Source organism: Oncorhynchus masou, unplaced genomic scaffold (genome assembly GCF_036934945.1).
Source record: "Oncorhynchus masou masou isolate Uvic2021 unplaced genomic scaffold, UVic_Omas_1.1 unplaced_scaffold_812, whole genome shotgun sequence".
NCBI classification, from domain to species: domain Eukaryota; kingdom Metazoa; phylum Chordata; class Actinopteri; order Salmoniformes; family Salmonidae; genus Oncorhynchus; species Oncorhynchus masou.
Genome location: NW_027014594.1, coordinates 196,844 through 220,497, shown reverse-complemented (window position 1 = coordinate 220,497; position 23,654 = coordinate 196,844). Strand labels below are relative to the sequence as shown.

Sequence of the window (23,654 nt, the reverse complement as noted above, 5' to 3'; positions counted from 1 at the left end):
AGAGGAGATGAAGGGAGAAGAGAAGGAGAGAAGAGGAGGGGAGAAGAGAGGGGAGGAGGCGAGAGGAGAGGTGGAAAGAGGAGAGGAGGAAAGAGCAGGGGAGGTTGAGGAGAGAGCAGACACAGGAAGAAGAGGAGAGAAGAGGAAGGGGTGGGGAGGGGGAGACGAGAGGTGGAAAGAGGAGGAGGGGAGAGGGGAGAGGGGAAAAGAGGAAAAGATGAGAAGAGTTGAGTAGAGGAGAGGAGGGGTGGAGGGGAGGGGAGAAGAGGAAATGATGAAGAGTAGAAGGGGAGAGAGATAAAAAGAGAGTGAGAGAAAGAAGAGTAGGGGAGAAGAGGAGAGGTTGTCAGAATGAGGAGAAATATCAGCCCCTGGTTGTTTGTGTGTCTGTCTCTGTCAGTTTTTCTTTAAATGTGATAGGGGCTGGATCTCCAAACTACAATAGACAGAGGCCTATTAATTAATAAGGCTTGTTGATGACCACAGACACTTAGTCTACTAGATTATCAAAGCAATACCTTGACATGATCAAATCATACTTCAGTACCTGTTGCAGGTGTAATGCATAGTTGCAGGTGTAATGCATAGTTACAGTCACACTATCTAGAGGAGCATATTGTTTATTGTCACCTCAATCTATTTCCACCTTTACATAGCCTAGCCCACATCAGCAACACTGTCAAATAAAGGATGCATTCTCAAATCATGTGGTTTTTAAACTATGTAATATCTTCTGACAACAAGGTAGTCTGTAATGGAATAATATGTAAAGACAGTCAGATTAGGGACAGAGATAGCTATACAAAGCCTCCGCAAATTCACTTCCGCTATTTAAATTACAAGGAAACATCACGGTTGATGTGTTACTGTAGCTAGCCTCTGAAACTAGCTACTACATAGCTGGCTATCAAGCTTAAAACTAAGTAGGCTAACGTTAGCTAGCTATCATAAACCCATAACCTCCATATTCCCATGGAGGATGACTGTATGACTGTAAGGCAGCTAGCTTATCATTGGCCTCAATGTCTAACATTTAAAATTGGCAAGCTAGCTATTATATCATTTTCTGTGAAAATCAAATGTTTCCTAAGTAGCACCACTAGAGCACCTGTTTAAGTGTTTCCGGGCACGAGTCTATCTTTCATGTCTCTCACATAAGATGACAACCAAATCACAACCATGGCTAAACAAAAAGCAATATTCAAGCCTAGTTGCATATGCTGATAAATACGTCAACACGTTGAGGTTTTGCCAGATAAGATATTCGTTGTGCCATTCAGTTTCTTACCGTTATTTTCCGGGGATGCTCAGAGGTTCTTGGATACGGATGTTGTTTGCAAGGTAGGCTACTCTGTAGCTAGAGAAGATGCTCTGCCGCTGCTGGGTTGCTTCTTTCGCTGGGGCTCGCTCTGCGTCTGTCTCAATGACGTCAATCTGTCACTTTTTATTCAGCCGCAAAGCAACTGAATAAAGAGGCCAGCAACAAGCTTACAATCCTTTCACTCATTTCAAATGTTTAAATAATTATGTGCCGTGGCGTTCCTTATGTGGATGTCCACATCATCGTGTCATGTTCAATACACCAGTTTCATAAGAAGAGGGCAGGTGTTGGTTTGTTTTTCTCAGCAGTATCAGACAGAGAAAAGGTTATCTGACAGACGACACTGACAGACCTGACCTGCTCCTGATCTGCTCATGCAGAGAAAGCACCACATTGCAATTTTCTGCCCATTTGTTATGAGGCTTAGTTATGAGGCTGTGATGCAAAGTCCATCATTGGGCTCTGCAAGTTGTGTTACTGACAGACTTAATAAAATATCATAATCCTAACCTAAAGAAGAATGTGATATGAAAGCATAATATTTCAACTATGTTATACTACAGTTATTATATTGTTATAGTATAAGTGATACTATTTATATTATAAGATATATATATATATATTTCATCATGCTATTCAACATACACATCAATGACTCTCTGTAATAAAAATACATTATGTCAAATCTTTATTCCATATATGTAGATTAATTTCCACTGCATTACATGAAACTGCGTAGTTGTCAATAAAGTTTTCAATGTTTCAATTAGAGTTATCGTAAAGCAAGTATGTTTGTCTCAACGCTGATCGTTGCCATATCAACAGTGAAAATGGCAACAACTATGGCGGCCGGTGAAGAACGTGCTGCTTCTGAAGTTTTGAGAGCGCTTGCTCGACATCTAAACTGTCTCAACGAAGACAGCAAAACCACAAGAAAACGAGCGCTTGAAGCAATCAAAAGAGAAACGATTGATAAAGGGCTTTCGAGCGGCGTGTTGCAGGAGGTTTTCACGTGTCTGCTGAAGTCGCTCCTGAAATGCCTGTCAGATCCTATGGAAAGATGCAGAGAGACTGCCATACACATGCTTGGAGATTTTATTCGGTGTGTTCCTCAACCGGAGGATTCGTTGCCTTATCTCATGCCCGCTTTGACGCAGCGGCTCGGCGGGAAAGAGATCCTGGAGCCCGCGGAGGAACTTAGGCTGTCCATGGTGGAGGTTCTGACTCTCACAGTGGAGGTGTGTGGCAGGCACCTAGCTCCCTACCTCGACGATATGATGAAGATATTGCAGAGAACTATTGTCGACCCTTTCCCAGACGTCAAAAGGGAGAGTTGCAAATGCACTGTTCATTTTGCAAAAAGTATACCAGGTAAGATGGTTGAGAATATAATGTGTGTATTCTTGTTAGCCCACACATCAGGCTAACTAGTTAGTTAGCTAGTTATCTTATAGGGTTGCCATGGTTGCACATTGTATGGACACCTGACCAAGCTGTGTCAGAGTGGTTGTTTTTTGTGGCTCTAAGTTTTTTTTGTACACACTCCAAAGCTCTCCCAGGTTGTCATTTAATATAAATATGAATTATTAATTAAGTTAATTGAAATAAAGACAATGGGACAAAAACAATCATTTGTTTCTCTGTGATTTGCATGCCCTACAGAGCTAGCTATGTATGGTCTCTCTGAATACATGTATAACCATTGAATGTATTGATAAGATTCAGGAAATCATACCCTAATTTATACTGTGGCATGAAGTGACAGTCACCTTGCATTCATCTTGTTTGAAATGCTTCTCTCTCTCTATCCCCAGAACATTTCCACATGCAGGCAGAGAGCCTGGTCAAGCCCCTGATGCAGACCGTCTCCCACCAGCATTCCCGTGTGCGTGTGTCCACCATCGAAGCCACTGGAGCGGTCATCCAGTACGGCACGGGAAGAACGTGGACGATGTGCTCTCTCACCTGGCACAGAGGCTGTTTGACGACTCACCACAGGTTGGCTCTGCCAAATCTGGCAGATAATTCTCAAATACTCCTAGTGACATTTAGTGTTAATGATTAGACTAATTCTGTTATTACGGAGTTAATCTAGATTCTTATTTTCCTTGTTAGATAAATGTGGTATAAATGTTTGTCTTACCAAAATAAACAAACTGATCAATCTTATTTTTTTTTATTTTACTAGGAAAGTCAGTTAAGAACAAATTCTTATTTTCAATGACGGCCTAGGAACAGTAGGTTAACTGCCTGTTCAGTGGCAGAACGACAGATTTGTACCTTGTCAGCTCGGGGATTTGAACTTGCAACCTTTCGGTTACTAGTCCAACGCTCTAACCACTAGGCTACACTGCCTGCCGCCCTCAATCCAACATATTAACAAAGGCTGCTTTTCTTTTACACCAACAATTACTGCAGTGGTTCCCAAACTGTGGGCACATGAGGGGTCGGCGGGGGTCTTACTGCAGTGGTTCCCAAACTGGGGGCACATGAGGGGTCGGCGGGGGTCTTACTGCAGTGGTTCCCAAACTGGGGGCACATGAGGGGTCGGAGGGGGTCTTACTGCAGTGGTTCCCAAACTGGGGGCACATGAGAGTGCGGCGGGGGTCCTCCCCAGCCCTCCAATATAAAAAAATATATATACAGGGGGGCAAAAAAGTATTTAGTCAGCCACCAATTGTGCAAGTTCTCCCACTTAAAAAGATGAGAGGCCTGTAATGTTCATCATAGGTACACTTCAACTATGACAGACAAAATGAGAAAAAAAATCCAGAAAATCACATTGTAGGATTTTTTAATGAATTTATTTGCAAATTATGGTGGAAAATAAGTATTTGGTCACCTACAAACAAGCAAGATTTCTGGCTCTCACAGACCTTGTACCTTCTTCTTTAAGAGCCTCCTCTTGTCCTCAACTCGTTACCTGTATTAATGGCACCTGTTTGAACTTGTTTTCAGTATAAAGGACACCTGTCCACAACCTCAAACAGTCACACTCCAAACTCCACTATGGCCAAGACCAAAGAGCTGTCAAAGGACACCAGAAACAAAATTGTAGACTTGCACCAGGCTGGGAAGACTGAATCTGCAATAGATAAGCAGCTTGGTTTGAAGAAATCAACTGTGGGAGCAATTATTAGGAAATGGAAGACATATAAGACCACTGATAATCTCCCTCGATCTGGGGCTCCACGCAAGATCTCACCCCGTGGGTTCAAAATGATCACAAGAACGGTGAGCAAAAATCCCAGAACCACACAGGGGACCTAGTGAATGACCTGCAGAGAGCTGGGACCAAAGTAACAAAGCCTACCATCAGTAACACACTACGCCGCCAGGGACTCAAATCCTGCAGTGCCAGACGTATCCCCCTGCTTAAGCCATTACATGTCCAGGCCCGTCTGAAGTTTGCTAGAGAGCATTTGGATGATCCAGAACAAGATTGGGAGAATGCCAGATGAAACCAAAATATAACTTTTTGGTAAAAACTCAACTCGTCGTGTTTGGAGGACAAAGAATGCTGAGTTGCTTTCAAAGAACACCATACCTACTGTAAAGCATGGGGGTGGAAACATCATGCTTTGGGGCTGTTTTTCTGCAAAGGGACCAGGACAACGGATCCGTGTAAAGGAAAGAATGAATGGGGCCATGTATCGTGAGATTTTGAGTGAAAACCTCCTTCCATCAGCAAGGGCATTGAAGATGAAACATGGCTGGGTCTTTCAGCATGACAATGATCCCAAACACACCGCCCGGGCAACAAAGGAGTGGCTTCGTAAGAAGCATTTCAAGGTCCTGGAGTGGCCTAGCCAGTCTCCAGATCACAACCCCATAGAAAATCTTTGGAGGGAGTTGAAAGTCTATGTTGCCCAGCAACAGCCCCAAAACATTACTGCTCTAGAAGAGATCTGCGTGGAGGAATGGGCCAAAATACCAGCAACAGTGTGTGAAAACGTTTGACCTCTGTCGTTGCCAACAAAGGGTATTTTACAAAGTATTGAGAAACTTTTGTTATTGACCAAATAATAATTTTCCACCATAATTTGCAAATAAATTCATTAAAAATCCTACAATGTGATTTTCTGGAATTTTCTTTTCTTCTCATTTTGTCTGTCATAATTGAAGTGTACCTATGATGAGAATTACAGGCGTCTCTCATCTTTTTAAGTGGGAGAACTTGCACATTTGGTGGCTGACTAAATACCTTTTTGCCCCACTGTATATAAATAAATATATATATATATATGTATGTATGTATTTGGATTTTTTTTAAAGCCCGGCTTTTAACTTACTCTTGAAAGTTGTGACAATAGAATGCACAAGGTACATTTTTGAAATTGGGTAGTGCATCATCAGTTCCTCTTGTCATGTCAGTCATTGCATAACTTAAGAGCTATTTATAACTTGTCAGAAATATCCAGATCAACTAGCCCATGTCAGCTAACGTTTTTTTTATTTAGCCCATTGATATTGTTATTTTTTTGTCACTCAAATATCACATGAATACACATTAGACATGGCAGAATGTCTATAATTGCAAGAACATTTGCTTTAAAACTGCAACATTTTCTTTGCACCCCATGACAAAATGTGTGTAATTGTAGGAAATATGCTTTAAACCTGCAACATTTTCTACACCAACATGGGGGGTGTTAACAGTTTGTGTCGTGAACAGTACCTGTGTCCATAGAAATAGACGTGGTGTCTGCGCAGGGGGGCTCGGGATGTTCCCCAAGGCTGGAAGGGAGGCACAGAGTGAAACACTTTGAGAACCCCTTAATTACTACAGTACCATACAAGGTGTTTTCCTCACTTAAGAAACCGTTTTGTTTCATCCCACTTCTCTCTCCTCCAGGTGAGAAAAGCTGTGACTGTGGTTGTTGGTGACTGGCTGCTCCACCTGCGAGACAGATACTCCTACTTCCACAAGCTCATCCCCCTCCTACTGAGCAGCCTCAGCGATGACATCCCAGAGATAAGGTACCTATTATATAGGGCTGAATTGACTGCTATTTCGGATTGAAGGCCGTCAATTCAGGAAGTGATTTTAATTCAAAATTCAATTTGTTTTAAACTTTTGAAATAAATAGCTTCTACTCCTTGAAAATAGATGCCGTTTTTTCCAATTTTGAATTGTAATTTGAGTTTACCTGAATTAACTGCCTTTAATTCAAAAGACTGACCCAGTCCTTAACCACCCTGCCTTTGATACCAACCATTCACTCACTCTGTCAGACTTAGGAAATATGCAGCCACAAATACACATATTGTATCTGCTTTGCTTGTGCAGATTACTGTAGATACCTACTTATACAGTAGGTTTGGTGTGATAGAGGGAATAGTAGCAGCCAACAAGGCTGGGCTTTTGTGTTTGTACATTGCGTGGTTATGGCATGGGTTTGAATCCTGGGTCTGCCGTGGCAGGGATGGACATGCATTATCATTATTTGTCTCTCTCCCTTCTAGTCAACAAGCTGCTGACCTGTGGAGGCAGACAGGCGCTCTGTGGGAGCAGGAGAATGAGGATGACCTGAAGGACAAGATGGACTTCCTCCTGACCCCACCTGACCTCTACCCTGCTGGAGGTGAGTTAACTCCATCACTACTACTGCAGAGAGATGAAACAATATACCATTTTTAAAAAGGATTTTTTTTTTTACCCATTTTTCTCCCCAATTTTGTGGTATCCAATTGGTAGTTACAGTCTTGTCTCATCTGTGCAACTCCCGTACGGACTCGAGAGAGGCGAAGGTCGAGAGCCGTGCGTCTTCCGAAACACAACCCAACCAAGCCGCACTGCTTCTTGACAGAATGCCCACTTAACCCGGAAGCCAGCCGCACCAATGTGTCGGCGGAAACACAGTAAACCCGGCGACCATGTCAGCGTGCATTGGGCCCGGTCCACCACAGGAGTCACTAGTGCCCGATGGGACAAGGACATCCCTGGCAAAACTCTCCCCGAACACGGACGACGCTGGGCCAATTGTGTGCCGCCCCATGGGTCTCCCGGTAGCGGCCGGCTATGACAGAGCCTGGACTCTAACCCGGGATCTCTAGTGGCACAGCTAGCACTGCGATGCAGTGCCTTAGACCACTGCACCACTCGGAGGCCCGAAACAACAATGTACCATTGCGCCGCTCAATTGACATAGAAAGTGAATACAGGATCTTTGGTTGGTGCAAAAAAAAAGTATTTACAGGGTTAAGTTTCTCACACAAAGAAGGCCAGACAAGAAGAACAAATCATTAAAGAAATATATTGGATTTTGTCTCCTGCAGAGAGATACAAGGCCTTCAGTGAATGTAGCCCATTGAGGAAAGGTTAGTTAGTTACTGTCCCATGTAGTGTGTTGTCTTGATTACAATAATGAAGAAGAAAGTTGATCAGTGCATTGATACAGCCTGAAGAACATCAGTGTAAACCGTGTGATTTGTTGTTGTGGCCTTCTCTGTACAGCCGCCTCCTCCTCCACCGATCTAGTTATGTATGTACTCCTTCCACTGAAAGTAGGTCAGACGCAGCGTGGGGTTCAGCTGCCTTTATTAATAAGAACTGTGAGGGCTTGATGTTCTGAGGGCTGTATCTGAGGGCTGATGTATCTGAGGGCTTGATGTATCTGAGGGCATGATGTATCTGTCTGAGGGCATGATGTATCTGAGGGCATGATGTATCTGTCTGAGGGCATGATGATCTGTCTGAGGGCATGATGTATCTGAGGGCATGATGTATCTGTCTGAGGGCATGATGTATGATGTCTGAGGGCATGATGTATCTCATGATGTATCTGAGGGCATGATGTATCTGAGGGCATGATGTATCTGTCTGAGGGCATGATGTATCTGAGGGCATGATGTATCTGTCTGAGGGCATGATGTATCTGTCTGAGGGCATGATGTATCTGTCTGAGGGCATGATGTATCTGTCTGAGGGCATGATGTATCTGAGGGCATGATGTATCTGTCTGAGGGCATGATGTATCTGAGGGCATGATGTATCTGTCTGAGGGCATGATGTATCTGTCTGAGGGCATGATGTATCTGTCTGAGGGCATGATGTATCTGTCTGAGGGCATGATGTATCTGAGGGCATGATGTATCTGTCTGAGGGCATGATGTATCTGTCTGAGGGCATGATGTATCTGAGGGCATGAGGGCATGATGTATCTGAGGGCATGATGTCTGAGGGCATGATGTGTCTGAGGGCATGATGTATCTGTCTGAGGGCATGATGTATCTGTCTGAGGGCATGATGTATCTGTATCTGAGGGCATGATGTATCTGTCTGAGGGCATGATGTATCTGAGGGCATGATGTATCTGTCTGAGGGCATGATGTATCTGTCTGAGGGCATGATGTATCTGTCTGAGGGCATGATGTATCTGTCTGAGGGCATGATGTATCTGAGGGCATGATGTATCTGTCTGAGGGCATGATGTATCTGAGGGCATGATGTATCTGTCTGAGGGCATGATGTATCTGTCTGAGGGCATGATGTATCTGTCTGAGGGCATGATGTATCTGTCTGAGGGCATGATGTATCTGAGGGCATGATGTATCTGTCTGAGGGCATGATGTATCTGTCTGAGGGCATGATGTATCTGAGGGCATGATGTATCTGTCTGAGGGCATGATGTATCTGTCTGAGGGCATGATGTATCTGTCTGAGGGCATGATGTATCTGTCTGAGGGCATGATGTATCTGTCTGAGGGCATGATGTATCTGTCTGAGGGCATGATGTATCTGAGGGCATGATGTATCTGAGGGCATGATGTATCTGAGGGCATGATGTATCTGTCTGAGGGCATGATGTATCTGTCTGAGGGCATGATGTATCTGAGGGCATGATGTATCTGAGGGCATGATGTATCTGAGGGCATGATGTATCTGAGGGCATGATGTATCTGAGGGCATGATGTATCTGAGGGCATGATGTATCTGAGGGCATGATGTATCTGAGGGCATGATGTATCTGCATGATGTATCTGAGGGCATGATGTATCTGTCTGAGGGCATGATGTATCTGAGGGCATGATGTATCTGTCTGAGGGCATGATGTATCTGTCTGAGGGCATGATGTATCTGTATCTGAGGGCATGATGTATCTGAGGGCATGATGTATCTGAGGGCATGATGTATCTGAGGGCATGATGTATCTGAGGGCATGATGTATCTGTCTGAGGGCATGATGTATCTGTCTGAGGGCATGATGTATCTGAGGGCATGATGTATCTGAGGGCATGATGTATCTGAGGGCATGATGTATCTGTCTGAGGGCATGATGTATCTGTCTGAGGGCATGATGTATCTGTCTGAGGGCATGATGTATCTGAGGGCATGATGTATCTGAGGGCATGATGTATCTGTCTGAGGGCATGATGTATCTGAGGGCATGATGTATCTGAGGGCATGATGTATCTGTCTGAGGGCATGATGTATCTGAGGGCATGATGTATCTGAGGGCATGATGTATCTGAGGGCATGATGTATCTGAGGGCATGATGTATCTGAGGGCATGATGTATATGTCTGAGGGCATGATGTATCTGAGGGCATGATGTATCTGTCTGAGGGCATGATGTATCTGTCTGAGGGCATGATGTATCTGTCTGAGGGCATGATGTATCTGTCTGAGGGCATGATGTATCTGGGGGCATGATGTATCTGAGGGCATGATGTATCTGTCTGAGGGCATGATGTATCTGTCTGAGGGCATGATGTATCTGAGGGCATGATGTATCTGTCTGAGGGCATGATGTATCTGAGGGCATGATGTATCTGTCTGAGGGCATGATGTATCTGTCTGAGGGCATGATGTATCTGAGGGCATGATGTATCTGAGGGCATGATGTATCTGAGGGCATGATGTATCTGTCTGAGGGCATGATGTATCTGTCTGAGGGCATGATGTATCTGAGGGCATGATGTATCTGGGGGCATGATGTATCTGTCTGAGGGCATGATGTATCTGAGGGCATGATGTATCTGTCTGAGGGCATGATGTATCTGAGGGCATGATGTATCTGAGGGCATGATGTATCTGTCTGAGGGCATGATGTATCTGAGGGCATGATGTATCTGAGGGCATGATGTATCTGTCTGAGGGCATGATGTATGCATGATGTATCTGTCTGAGGGCATGATGTATCTGAGGGCATGATGTATCTGTCTGAGGGCATGATGTATCTGAGGGCATGATGTATCTGTCTGAGGGCATGATGTATCTGAGGGCATCTGAGGGCATGATGTATCTGTCTGAGGGCATGATGTATCTGTCTGAGGGCATGATGTATCTGTCTGAGGGCATGATGTATCTGAGGGCATGATGTATCTGTCTGAGGGCATGATGTATCTGTCTGAGGGCATGATGTATCTGAGGGCATGATGTATCTGAGGGCATGATGTATCTGTCTGAGGGCATGATGTATCTGTCTGAGGGCATGATGTATCTGTCTGAGGGCATGATGTATCTGTCTGAGGGCATGATGTATCTGAGGGCATGATGTATCTGAGGGCATGATGTATCTGAGGGCATGATGTATCTGAGGGCATGATGTATCTGAGGGCATGATGTATCTGTCTGAGGGCATGATGTATCTGTCTGAGGGCATGATGTATCTGAGGGCATGATGTATCTGAGGGCATGATGTATCTGAGGGCATGATGTATCTCTGTATCTGAGGGCATGATGTATCTGTCTGAGGGCATGATGTATCTGAGGGCATGATGTGTCTGAGGGCATGATGTATCTGAGGGCATGATGTATCTGAGGGCATGATGTGTCTGAGGGCATGATGTATCTGTCTGAGGGCATGATGTATCTGAGGGCATGATGTGTCTGAGGGCATGATGTATCTGAGGGCATGATGTGTCTGAGGGCATGATGTATCTGTGATGTGTCTCTGATGTGTCTGAGGGCATGATGTATCTGTCTGAGGGCATGATGTATCTGTCTGAGGGCATGATGTATCTGGGGGCTGTATCTGAGGGCATGATGTATCTGTCTGAGGGCATGATGTATCTGAGGGCATGATGTATCTGTCTGAGGGCATGATGTATCTGAGGGCATGATGTGTCTGAGGGCATGATGTATCTGAGGGCATGATGTGTCTGAGGGCATGATGTGTCTGAGGGCATGATGTATCTGTCTGAGGGCATGATGTATCTGTCTGAGGGCATGATGTATCTGAGGGCATGATGTATCTGAGGGCATGATGTATCTGTCTGAGGGCATGATGTATCTGAGGGCTGATGTATCTGAGGGCATGATGTATCTGTCTGAGGGCATGATGTATCTGTCTGAGGGCATGATGTATCTGTCTGAGGGCATGATGTATCTGAGGGCATGATGTATCTGTCTGAGGGCATGATGTATCTGGGGGCATGATGTATCTGAGGGCATGATGTATCTGTCTGAGGGCATGATGTATCTGAGGGCATGATGTATCTGAGGGCATGATGTATCTGTCTGAGGGCATGATGTATCTGAGGGCATGATGTATCTGAGGGCATGATGTATCTGAGGGCTTGATGTATCTGAGGGCATGATGTATCTGTCTGAGGGCATGATGTATCTGTCTGAGGGCATGATGTATCTGAGGGCATGATGTATCTGAGGGCATGATGTATCTGAGGGCATGATGTATCTGTCTGAGGGCATGATGTATCTGAGGGCATGATGTATCTGAGGGCATGATGTATCTGTCTGAGGGCATGATGTATCTGAGGGCATGATGTATCTGATGTATCTGTCTGAGGGCATGATGTATCTGAGGGCATGATGTGTCTGAGGGCATGATGTATCTGAGGGCATGATGTATCTGAGGGCATGATGTATCTGAGGGCATGATGTATCTGAGGGCATGATGTATCTGTCTGAGGGCATGATGTATCTGTCTGAGGGCATGATGTATCTGTCTGAGGGCATGATGTATCTGTCTGAGGGCATGATGTATCTGAGGGCATGATGTATCTGAGGGCATGATGTATCTGTCTGAGGGCATGATGTATCTGAGGGCATGATGTATCTGAGGGCATGATGTATCTGTCTGAGGGCATGATGTATCTGTCTGAGGGCATGATGTATCTGTCTGAGGGCATGATGTATCTGTCTGAGGGCATGATGTATCTGGGGGCATGATGTATCTGAGGGCATGATGTATCTGTCTGAGGGCATGATGTATCTGAGGGCATGATGTATCTGAGGGCATGATGTATCTGTCTGAGGGCATGATGTATCTGAGGGCATGATGTATCTGTCTGAGGGCATGATGTATCTGAGGGCTTGATGTATCTGAGGGCATGATGTATCTGTCTGAGGGCATGATGTATCTGTCTGAGGGCATGATGTATCTGAGGGCATGATGTATCTGAGGGCATGATGTATCTGAGGGCATGATGTATCTGTCTGAGGGCATGATGTATGAGGGCATGATGTATCTGAGGGCATGATGTATCTGTCTCATGATGTATCTGAGGGCATGATGTATCTGAGGGCATGATGTATCTGTCTGAGGGCATGATGTATCTGAGGGCATGATGTATCTGTCTGAGGGCATGATGTATCTGTCTGAGGGCATGATGTATCTGTCTGAGGGCATGATGTATCTGTCTGAGGGCATGATGTATCTGTCTGAGGGCATGATGTATCTGAGGGCATGATGTGTCTGAGGGCATGATGTATCTGAGGGCATGATGTATCTGAGGGCATGATGTATCTGAGGGCATGATGTATCTGTCTGAGGGCATGATGTATCTGTCTGAGGGCATGATGTATCTGAGGGCATGATGTATCTGTCTGAGGGCATGATGTATCTGTCTGAGGGCATGATGTATCTCTGTCTGAGGGCATGATGTATCTGTCTGAGGGCATGATGTATCTGTCTGAGGGCATGATGTATCTGTCTGAGGGCATGATGTATCTGTCTGAGGGCATGATGTATCTGAGGGCATGATGTATCTGTCTGAGGGCATGATGTATCTGTCTGAGGGCATGATGTATCTGAGGGCATGATGTATCTGTCTGAGGGCATGATGTATCTGTCTGAGGGCATGATGTATCTGAGGGCATGATGTATCTGAGGGCATGATGTATCTGTCTGAGGGCATGATGTATCTGTCTGAGGGCATGATGTATCTGAGGGCATGATGTATCTGAGGGCATGATGTATCTGAGGGCATGATGTATCTGAGGGCATGATGTATCTGAGGGCATGATGTATCTGGGGGCATGATGTATCTGAGGGCATGATGTATCTGGGGGCATGATGTATCTGAGGGCATGATGTATCTGTCTGAGGGCATGATGTGTCTGAGGGCATGATGTATCTGAGGGCATGATGTATCTGTCTGAGGGCATGATGTATCTGTCTGAGGGCATGATGTATCTGAGGGCATGATGTATCTGAGGGCATGATGTATCTGAGGGCATGATGTATCTGAGGGCATGATGTATCTGTCTGAGGGCATGATGTATCTGTCTGAGGGCATGATGTATCTGTCTGAGGGCATGATGTATCTGTCTGAGGGCATGATGTATCTGAGGGCATGATGTATCTGTCTGAGGGCATGATGTATCTGAGGGCATGATGTATCTGAGGGCATGATGTATCTGTCTGAGGGCATGATGTATCTGTCTGAGGGCATGATGTATCTGTCTGAGGGCATGATGTATCTGTCTGAGGGCATGATGTATCTGTCTGAGGGCATGATGTATCTGTCTGAGGGCATGATGTATCTGTCTGAGGGCATGATGTATCTGAGGGCATGATGTATCTGTCTGAGGGCATGATGTATCTGAGGGCATGATGTATCTGTCTGAGGGCATGATGTATCTGGGGGCATGATGTATCTGAGGGCATGATGTATCTGTCTGAGGGCATGATGTATCTGTCTGAGGGCATGATGTATCTGTCTGAGGGCATGATGTATCTGTCTGAGGGCATGATGTATCTGTCTGAGGGCATGATGTATCTGTCTGAGGGCATGATGTATCTGTCTGAGGGCATGATGTATCTGGGGGCATGATGTATCTGAGGGCATGATGTATCTGAGGGCATGATGTATCTGTCTGAGGGCATGATGTATCTGAGGGCATGATGTATCTGAGGGCATGATGTATCTGAGGGCATGATGTATCTGTCTGAGGGCATGATGTATCTGTCTGAGGGCATGATGTATCTGAGGGCATGATGTATCTGAGGGCATGATGTATCTGAGGGCATGATGTATCTGTCTGAGGGCATGATGTATCTGAGGGCATGATGTATCTGAGGGCATGATGTATCTGTCTGAGGGCATGATGTATCTGTCTGAGGGCATGATGTATCTGTCTGAGGGCATGATGTATCTGTCTGAGGGCATGATGTATCTGAGGGCATGATGTATCTGTCTGAGGGCATGATGTATCTGGGGGCATGATGTATCTGAGGGCATGATGTATCTGTCTGAGGGCATGATGTATCTGAGGGCATGATGTATCTGAGGGCATGATGTATCTGTCTGAGGGCATGATGTATCTGAGGGCATGATGTATCTGAGGGCATGATGTATCTGAGGGCATGATGTATCTGAGGGCATGATGTATCTGTCTGAGGGCATGATGTATCTGTCTGAGGGCATGATGTATCTGAGGGCATGATGTATCTGAGGGCATGATGTATCTGAGGGCATGATGTATCTGTCTGAGGGCATGATGTATCTGAGGGCATGATGTATCTGAGGGCATGATGTATCTGTCTGAGGGCATGATGTATCTGAGGGCATGATGTATCTGAGGGCATGATGTATCTGTCTGAGGGCATGATGTATCTGTCTGAGGGCATGATGTATCTGAGGGCATGATGTATCTGAGGGCATGATGTATCTGTCTGAGGGCATGATGTATCTGTCTGAGGGCATGATGTATCTGTCTGAGGGCATGATGTATCTGTCTGAGGGCATGATGTATCTGAGGGCATGATGTATCTGTCTGAGGGCATGATGTATCTGTCTGAGGGCATGATGTATCTGAGGGCATGATGTATCTGTCTGAGGGCATGATGTATCTGTCTGAGGGCATGATGTATCTGAGGGCATGATGTATCTGAGGGCATGATGTATCTGTCTGAGGGCATGATGTATCTGAGGGCATGATGTATCTGTCTGAGGGCATGATGTATCTGTCTGAGGGCATGATGTATCTGTCTGAGGGCATGATGTATCTGTCTGAGGGCATGATGTATCTGGGGGCATGATGTATCTGAGGGCTTGATGTATCTGGGGGCTTGATGTATCTGGGGGCATGATGTATCTGAGGGCATGATGTATCTGAGGGCATGATGTATCTGAGGGCATGATGTATCTGAGGGCATGATGTATCTGTCTGAGGGCATGATGTATCTGAGGGCATGATGTATCTGTCTGAGGGCATGATGTATCTGAGGGCATGATGTATCTGAGGGCATGATGTATCTGTCTGAGGGCATGATGTATCTGAGGGCATGATGTATCTGTCTGAGGGCATGATGTATCTGTCTGAGGGCATGATGTATCTGTCTGAGGGCATGATGTATCTGAGGGCATGATGTATCTGAGGGCATGATGTATCTGAGGGCATGATGTATCTGAGGGCATGATGTATCTGTCTGAGGGCATGATGTATCTGAGGGCATGATGTATCTGTCTGAGGGCATGATGTATCTGTCTGAGGGCATGATGTATCTGTCTGAGGGCATGATGTATCTGTCTGAGGGCATGATGTATCTGTCTGAGGGCATGATGTATCTGGGGGCATGATGTATCTGAGGGCATGATGTATCTGTCTGAGGGCATGATGTATCTGAGGGCATGATGTATCTGAGGGCATGATGTATCTGAGGGCATGATGTATCTGAGGGCATGATGTATCTGAGGGCATGATGTATCTGGGGGCATGATGTATCTGAGGGCATGATGTATCTGAGGGCATGATGTATCTGTCTGAGGGCATGATGTATCTGAGGGCATGATGTATCTGGGGGCATGATGTATCTGAGGGCATGATGTATCTGAGGGCATGATGTATCTGGGGCATGATGTATCTGAGGGCATGATGTATCTGAGGGCATGATGTATCTGAGGGCATGATGTATCTGGGGGCATGATGTATCTGAGGGCATGATGTATCTGGGGGCATGATGTATCTGAGGGCATGATGTATCTGAGGGCATGATGTATCTGAGGGCATGATGTATCTGAGGGCATGATGTATCTGAGGGCATGATGTATCTGAGGGCATGATTGATGTCAGAGCAGTCTGGGCATGGAGAGAGGGCTGTAGGGGCTGGGGAGGGATGCTGTGCTGTCAATGATCCATCTAGCCTACCTATCCATCCCCAATATGCTTCATTTATTCAGTTGTACTTCTGCTTGTTGTAGTATAGCAGGATTCTCACACTCCTGTCTGTGTGTCCTAGTTGCTGTGACCTGAAATACAAACCGATACCATGGTGAAATGGAGCATGTCAGTTTGAATTCCAAGCTATAGTCATCATACTCATCATCTGCAGCTCTGTGCGTGGGAGAATTTGCTCTTGTCTTGCATTGATTTAATTGTAATATTTTTTATACATGACTCTTTAAATATTCAGTTATTCACATCATGGGGTCTTTAATTATAGTTTAATCAAGGGAAAGAAGGGAACAGGATTTTGTTTTAGCTTTGTTGGGACTAGGTTTAAAGGGATTTTTAATTAGCTTGGTTGGGACTAGGTTTAAAGGGATTTTTAATTAGCTTGGTTGGGACTCGGTTTGAAATGATTTTTTTACTTTATATAACATGAGTTTTCTGTATTAAGAAGTACTGTCTTCTTGTCTGTCTTTGAGCAGACAACTTTTATACAAATCCTTGAATTATTCCTTTAGATTTGTCCGAACTAAAAAAATGAATAGGTATGAGCTACAACCATAAACCAACTATGCTTGCCCCTTTCCCCAAGACTGCTTCGTCATGGTGGAGTTCCCCACCTCCATATATTACTCATCTCTATTGAGGGTTACGTCTTCTACAGGTTATGTGTTCTGTCATGAGATCTGCTCTGTCAATCATACAAGGCTCTCCTATGACAGTGCTTGACTAATAGCCAATTATTGTCAGCACTCTGCCTCCTAACACCCTCATTACTAAGACTAACTTGTGGATGTGGTGTGCAGGCTGGGTGGAGACTAGAGGGGTTTTCTGCAGGGCTGGTGCCCACCTCCCCCTACTCTATCTCTCACACACTTTCACTCTCTCTCCCTCCTCTCACACACACTTTCTCTCTCTCTCCCCCTACTCTCTCTCTCTCTCTCACACACACACACACACACACACACACACACACACACACACACACACACACACACACACACACACACATATGTGTCCTGCAGGGCTGTTGCCCACCTCCCCCGACTTCCCTTTTACACACACACGCACTCATGCACGTGCACACACTCACTCTCTTTCTGGCACAAACACACACCCACTCACGCACCACCCCACCCCCGTGTGAGAAGCTGGAAGGGCAGGCCATTGGAGGGACAACACCCAGCCTGTGTTGCCTCCCCAAGTGCTTATTACCACCTATTAATAATGTCTGTCAGCACTGTAGTGAGGAATGAGGAAGCCCTTCATGTCTTCATATCCCTGCTGGGTTCAGGAAGGAGAGGTGATGTCCTGTCTGACTTTCCATCCCACTCAGCAGGTGAAGACAGACAGCAGGCCTTTATCTAGAGCAGCAACCCTGCCGTTTTCCTCCTGACCTGATTTCAGTTTATTTTACATAGGCTACACTGGGAAGGCAGTTTGTTTCTATGACGTTCACACGCACTCACCACATTAGCCTGGTCCCAGATCAGTTTATGTCAAGATGTGACAATGAGTATGTCTACATGCACGCTAATAATTTGATATTAATCTGGTTATGGCAGTAGGCTGAGTATGGCATTAGTCATGTCAATTATAAACACGTTACTCTACTTATCTTAGGTCAACGTGGAAGTAAGCATACGCTGATGAGAATACCTGGTTTTCTGAGCAATCTTTAGAATTATGAGGACATGTAAAGGCCTTCATCAGAGTTTTATAGTGGTGTATTGAGCGTGCTAGTACGAGCAGTGCAAGCTTTTATCTTTTGCGCTAGTGAAGTGAGTTTGGAAAAACTGAAAATATGCATCTTCGAAAGTAGTTTTCCCACAAACGTTGTGTGTCTGAATTCAGAATCAATTAGGAATCACAAAAATAACATGGTCGCTGTGGTAGAACGTTTATTTTGATGTGCCATTTTCTGCATTTATCTGAGTGCCATCAGGTAGCCTGATTTCAGATGTATCCATGGAAACAGGATTATTAGAGACATTGTTCTTCTTGCAAAGCATGTCCATATTTAAACGGAGCTATTATATTGATCTGACAATAATCCTATTTTGTGTGCATGTAACCGTACTCAATGACCTAAGAGATGGACCGATGACTCAAACAGATATGGGACCAGGCAACAACTGTGGTTGAAGTGTGTGCACTGCATCTAATCAGGCCTCTCGCCTCTTAAGTTAAAATAGGTGTTCATTCAGTATTGTTGTAATTGTCATTATTACAAATAAAGCCGATTTAATTGGTATCTGCTTTTTTTTGGGGTCCTCCAATAATCGGTATCGCGTTGAAAAATCATAATCGGCATCGACCTTTATTGTGTAGTGTGCAGATCTGGGCCAGTCTCCAGCTCCACACAGTGATAATGCTGATGGATACTGGATGAGTCTCTCTCCTGCCAGTCATAAATCCAACACGGCCCCCTCCTGTCTGAAAAGGTCAGTGTCAGACAACTGGGACACAACCAGAAACGGCTTGTCTTGTCCTGTGTGATTCTGTAGGATTGATCACCCTCTTCCCCTCTCATTAGCAGCCTGCAAAAGAGAAATAGAAAGAGAGGGAGACCTGTTCATGTGGGTGGGAGGGAGACCCCGCTCATAGGCTACTGAAGGAAGGCAGGGGAGAGAGAGGGAGGGTAGGCGGGGGAGAGGGATGAAGCATGTGGGGGCTATTCATTTAAAAATGTGTTCCACTTGCTCTGACAAGTCCCACAGAGAGGAAATCTCAATCATAAAACCAAAATGTACATGTCTGGAAAATGGGACTTAGAGTTTAGAGTAAGATACAGTCCTCTCTCTCCATCAGCAGTATCACTGTGACAGCAGAAAACACCCGACAAATGATGTTCCCTTCTTGCCTACGGAAGTGTTTTGTTGAAAATAAATCTTGTAAAATGCTCCATCAGCAAAACTGGGCCAGAGGGCTATGGAACAGTTGTTCTGTCTCTATTTCACAGTTAGAAATAGAAGAACACAGTTACAACAAAATTAACTTATTAGCACATGTAAATGAAGATTTATAGGCTGCGTTTACACAGGCAGCCCAATTCTGATCTTTTGCCAAATTATTGGTCTTTTGAACCAATCATTCAGTTCAGATCTTTTGCAAATCTAATTGGTGCAAACGGAGCCTTAGATGTAAATCTTAATTGGTCCATTTGTGTGCTTTTTAGTAGGCTAATGCATGTTTGCATATTCATGCACTTTGTAACCCCCCCACCACCTCTCTACTCCCCCCAGTGGCGCGTCCGGGGCCTGGGCTGCAGGAACTAGTGGTGAGGAACCTGTCCAACCTGCTGCCGGCGTTGGCTCGCGAACGTGGTTGACTGGGTGGCGGGCACGCGGGTCAAGACGGCCCAGCTGCTGTATGCCCTGCTGCTGCACGCTGAGGACCACTGCACCCAGCACCTGCAGTTGCTGCTCTCCACGCTGTACCGCGCCTGCAACGACCCCGAGAGCGACGTGGTCACCAACGTGAGTGGTCAATACATAGACACATGCTCTCACTGCGTGTTCTATGTATTCCAATGGGACGTCCCTACACCATTGGAAATTAAATGTAAAATGGTTAAGGTAGGGGTTAAGGTTAGGATTTAGGGTAGGGACGTCCCAATGATTCTGGATAGCACGGACCTTTATCTCATCCTAGGGGGGGTGGTCAGGTCAGGAAGGGGTAGTCCTAATGGTTAGATGATAGTCGTAGTCCTAATGGTTGGATGAGAGTGGTGGGATGATAGTGGTTGGTCTAATGGTTGGATCATAGTGGAAGGCCTAATGGTTGGATGATAGTGGTTGGATGATAGTGGTAGGTCTAATGGTTGGATGATAGTGGTAGGCCTAATGGTTGGATGATAGTGGTAGGTCTATTGGTTGGATGAGAGTGGTGGGATGGTAGTGGTAGGTCTAATGGTTGGTTGGATGATAGTGGTAGGCCTAATGGTTGGATGATAGTGGTAGGTCTAATGGTTGGATGATAGTGGTAGGTCTAATGGTTGGATGATAGTGGTAGGTCTAATGGTTGGATGATAGTGGTAGGTCTAATGGTTGGATGATAGTGTTGCTATTGCAGCTGGTGAGCTCTTTCTTGGATCTTGTCTCTCTTGTTAAACATATATTCTCTGTATAGACTAACCTGGATGAATAAGGTTAAATCACTGTTAAATAAAGAAGATAGTGGTAGATATCTGCTCTACAGGTCCAATATACAGTACCTGTGTGTTGGCTACTTCAGTTCATCACTTGACAGATCTTTGTGAAACAAGCCGTAGACTGATGCACCATTTTAACAAACTTCTCACAGTACTAATGGTCTTCCTTCCTTCCTTCAAGTTATTTCCGTTATTGTCATGCTCATGGCCTATTTCCATTGACATTCTTTCCTCCCAGAAACAGATGTTTCAGAGCTGCTGTGGTGAATGGCTTGATCTTGATGGTCATGTCATGAGAGGACACACCTGCTGGCCTTAGAATAGACAGCAGTGAATCGTGATATATGTGTCTTATAGCCCTGAGACAGTTAGGCTGGGCTGGCCTACGGACTTGGGATGCACCTGCCCCAAGAGGAAGCATTTGATGGTTCCCCTGATCCACTGGCTGATAATGGATTATGAATTACGTTCTCTTCTGTGGTCTTCTGTTATGTTGAATTCTTTCTTTTGTCCTCTTTCTTTCTCTCTTATTGTCTCTTTCTCTCTTGTATTGGTCTCTGCTCTCTCTTTGCTCTATCAATTCAATGTGTTTTATTGGCGTGAAATACACTCTGTAATATTGGCAAATCATTCCATAAACTATAGTATCCCTGTCTCTCTCTGCAGTGTCTGAGGTCTGTAAACTGCTGGGGGATCCCTTGTCAGCCCTGAGGTCTTCCTCAAGCTGCTCCTGGTCCACTTGGAGACCCCCTTCCTCCTCCTCCCTCCCCACACCCCCCTCATGGTCCTGGCTGCGTGCTGAGGGGGGCTGCTCCCGGGGAGCTCTTGAAACCACACCTCCAGAAGATCGCTGATACGCTGGTCCAACCAGACGTCTGCCAGGAGTACCAGCAGGTGAGTCTATGACCCTTGACCTATGGGTATGACCTATGGATATGACCTATGGGTTGGGAATTGGGGGAAAGGTAAATGTCATAACCACTGGTCCAGGATCAGATCATTATCCGGCTGGCTGTGAATGGTCTGTGGTTAGGGTAACTTATGATAGTTCACATCTCAATGGGTTGAGATGTTTCATGTTATATTTGAGACTTGCTCAGGTCTGTGAAGTTGGGTGATAGACCGAGAGATGAAACGGTACCTTTCTGAGGCACTTATTTTTGACCCTAAAACTGTTTACAGTGAAAGGTTCCATAAAGTGAAAGATTATTAAGATAAGATGCATTTTTTTCTATCAAGACTGTTTATTTTATTTTTATTTTACCTTTATTTTACTAGGCAAGTCAGTTAAGAACAAATTCTTATTTTCAATGACGGCCTAGGAACAGTGGGTTAACTGCCTGTTCAGGGGCAGAACGACAGATTTTGTACCTTGTCAGCTCGGGGATTTGAACTTGCAAACTTTCGGTTACTAGTCCAATGCTCTAACCACTAGGCTACACTGCCTGTGAAAGCTTTTATAGGGATAACTGTTCTGTGAGGTCAGGGGGTTCACCTTGGAGTACATCACAAATTACTGACTCCACTAACGGCCACTGAGCAAGGCACATGTTGTTTTCACCAATCTTTCATTTAATTTCAACTGCTAGAGTCCTCTCGTAACCCTAAACCAACGAGAGAGGGAGAGAGACACAGGCGGGGAGAGAGGGAGACAGGGAGACACACAGGCGGGGAGAGAGGGAGACACACAGGCGGGGAGAGAGGGAGACACACAGGCATGGAGAGAGGGAGACACACAGGCGGGAGAGAGGGAGACACACAGGCGGGGGGAGAGAGGGAGACACACAGGCATGAGGGAGACACACAGGCGGGGAGAGAGGGAGACACACAGGTGCGGGAGAGGACACACAGGCGGGGAGAGAGGGAGACACACAGGGGGGAGAGGGAGACACAGGCGGGGAGGAGGGTGACACACAGGCGGGGAGAGAGGGAGACACACAGGCGGGGAGAGAGGGAGACACACAGGCGGGGACACACAGGCGGGGGAGAGAGGGAGACACACAGGCGGGGGAGAGGGAGACACACAGGCATGGGGGAGAGGGAGACACACAGGCATGGGGAGAGAGGGAGACACACAGGCGGGGAGAGGGGAGACACACAGGCGGGAGAGGGGGAGACACACAGGCGGGGGAGAGGGAGACACACAGAGCGGGGAGAGAGGGAGACACACAGGCGGGAGGGAGACACACAGGCGGGGAGAGAGGGAGACACACAGGCGGGGAGGAGGGAGACACACAGGGGGGAGAGAGGGAGACACACAGGCGGGGGGAGAGAGGGAGACACACAGGCGGGGAGAGAGGGGGGAGGAGGGAGACACACAGGGGGGGAGAGGGAGACACACAGGCGGGGAGAGAGGGAGACACACAGGCGGGGAGAGGGAGACACACAGGCGGGGAGAGAGGGAGACACACAGGCGGGGGAGAGAGGGAGACACACAGGCGGGGAGAGAGGGAGACACACAGGGCGGGGAGCGGGGAGACACACAGGCATGGAGAGGGAGGGAGGAGAGGGAGGGAGACACAGGCGGGGAGAGAGGGAGACACACAGGCGGGAGAGGGGAGACACACAGGCGGGGAGAGAGGGGAGACACACAGAGCGGGGAGAGAGGGAGACACAGGCGGGGAGAGAGGGAGACACACAGGCGGGGGAGAGAGGGAGACACACAGGCGGGGAGAGAGGGAGACACAGGCAGGGGACACGGGGAGGGAGGGAGACACACAGGCGGGGAGGAGACACACAGGCGGGGGAGAGGGAGACACACAGGCGGGGAGGGGAGGGGAGACACACAGGCGGGGAGAGAGGGAGACACACAGGCGGGG

General features: G+C 46.4%; 2 pseudogenes; one reads left to right on the top strand and one right to left on the bottom strand.

Moving 5' to 3' along the window:
- Window positions 1–1,636, bottom strand: part of LOC135537546 (cAMP-dependent protein kinase type I-beta regulatory subunit-like) — a 64,050-nt pseudogene extending 62,414 nt beyond the window's left edge.
- Window positions 1,637–2,151: 515 nt separating this feature from the next.
- On the top strand, window positions 2,152–21,741 carry LOC135537545 (dynein axonemal assembly factor 5-like; annotated as a pseudogene).
- Window positions 21,742–23,654: the final 1,913 nt, after the last annotated feature.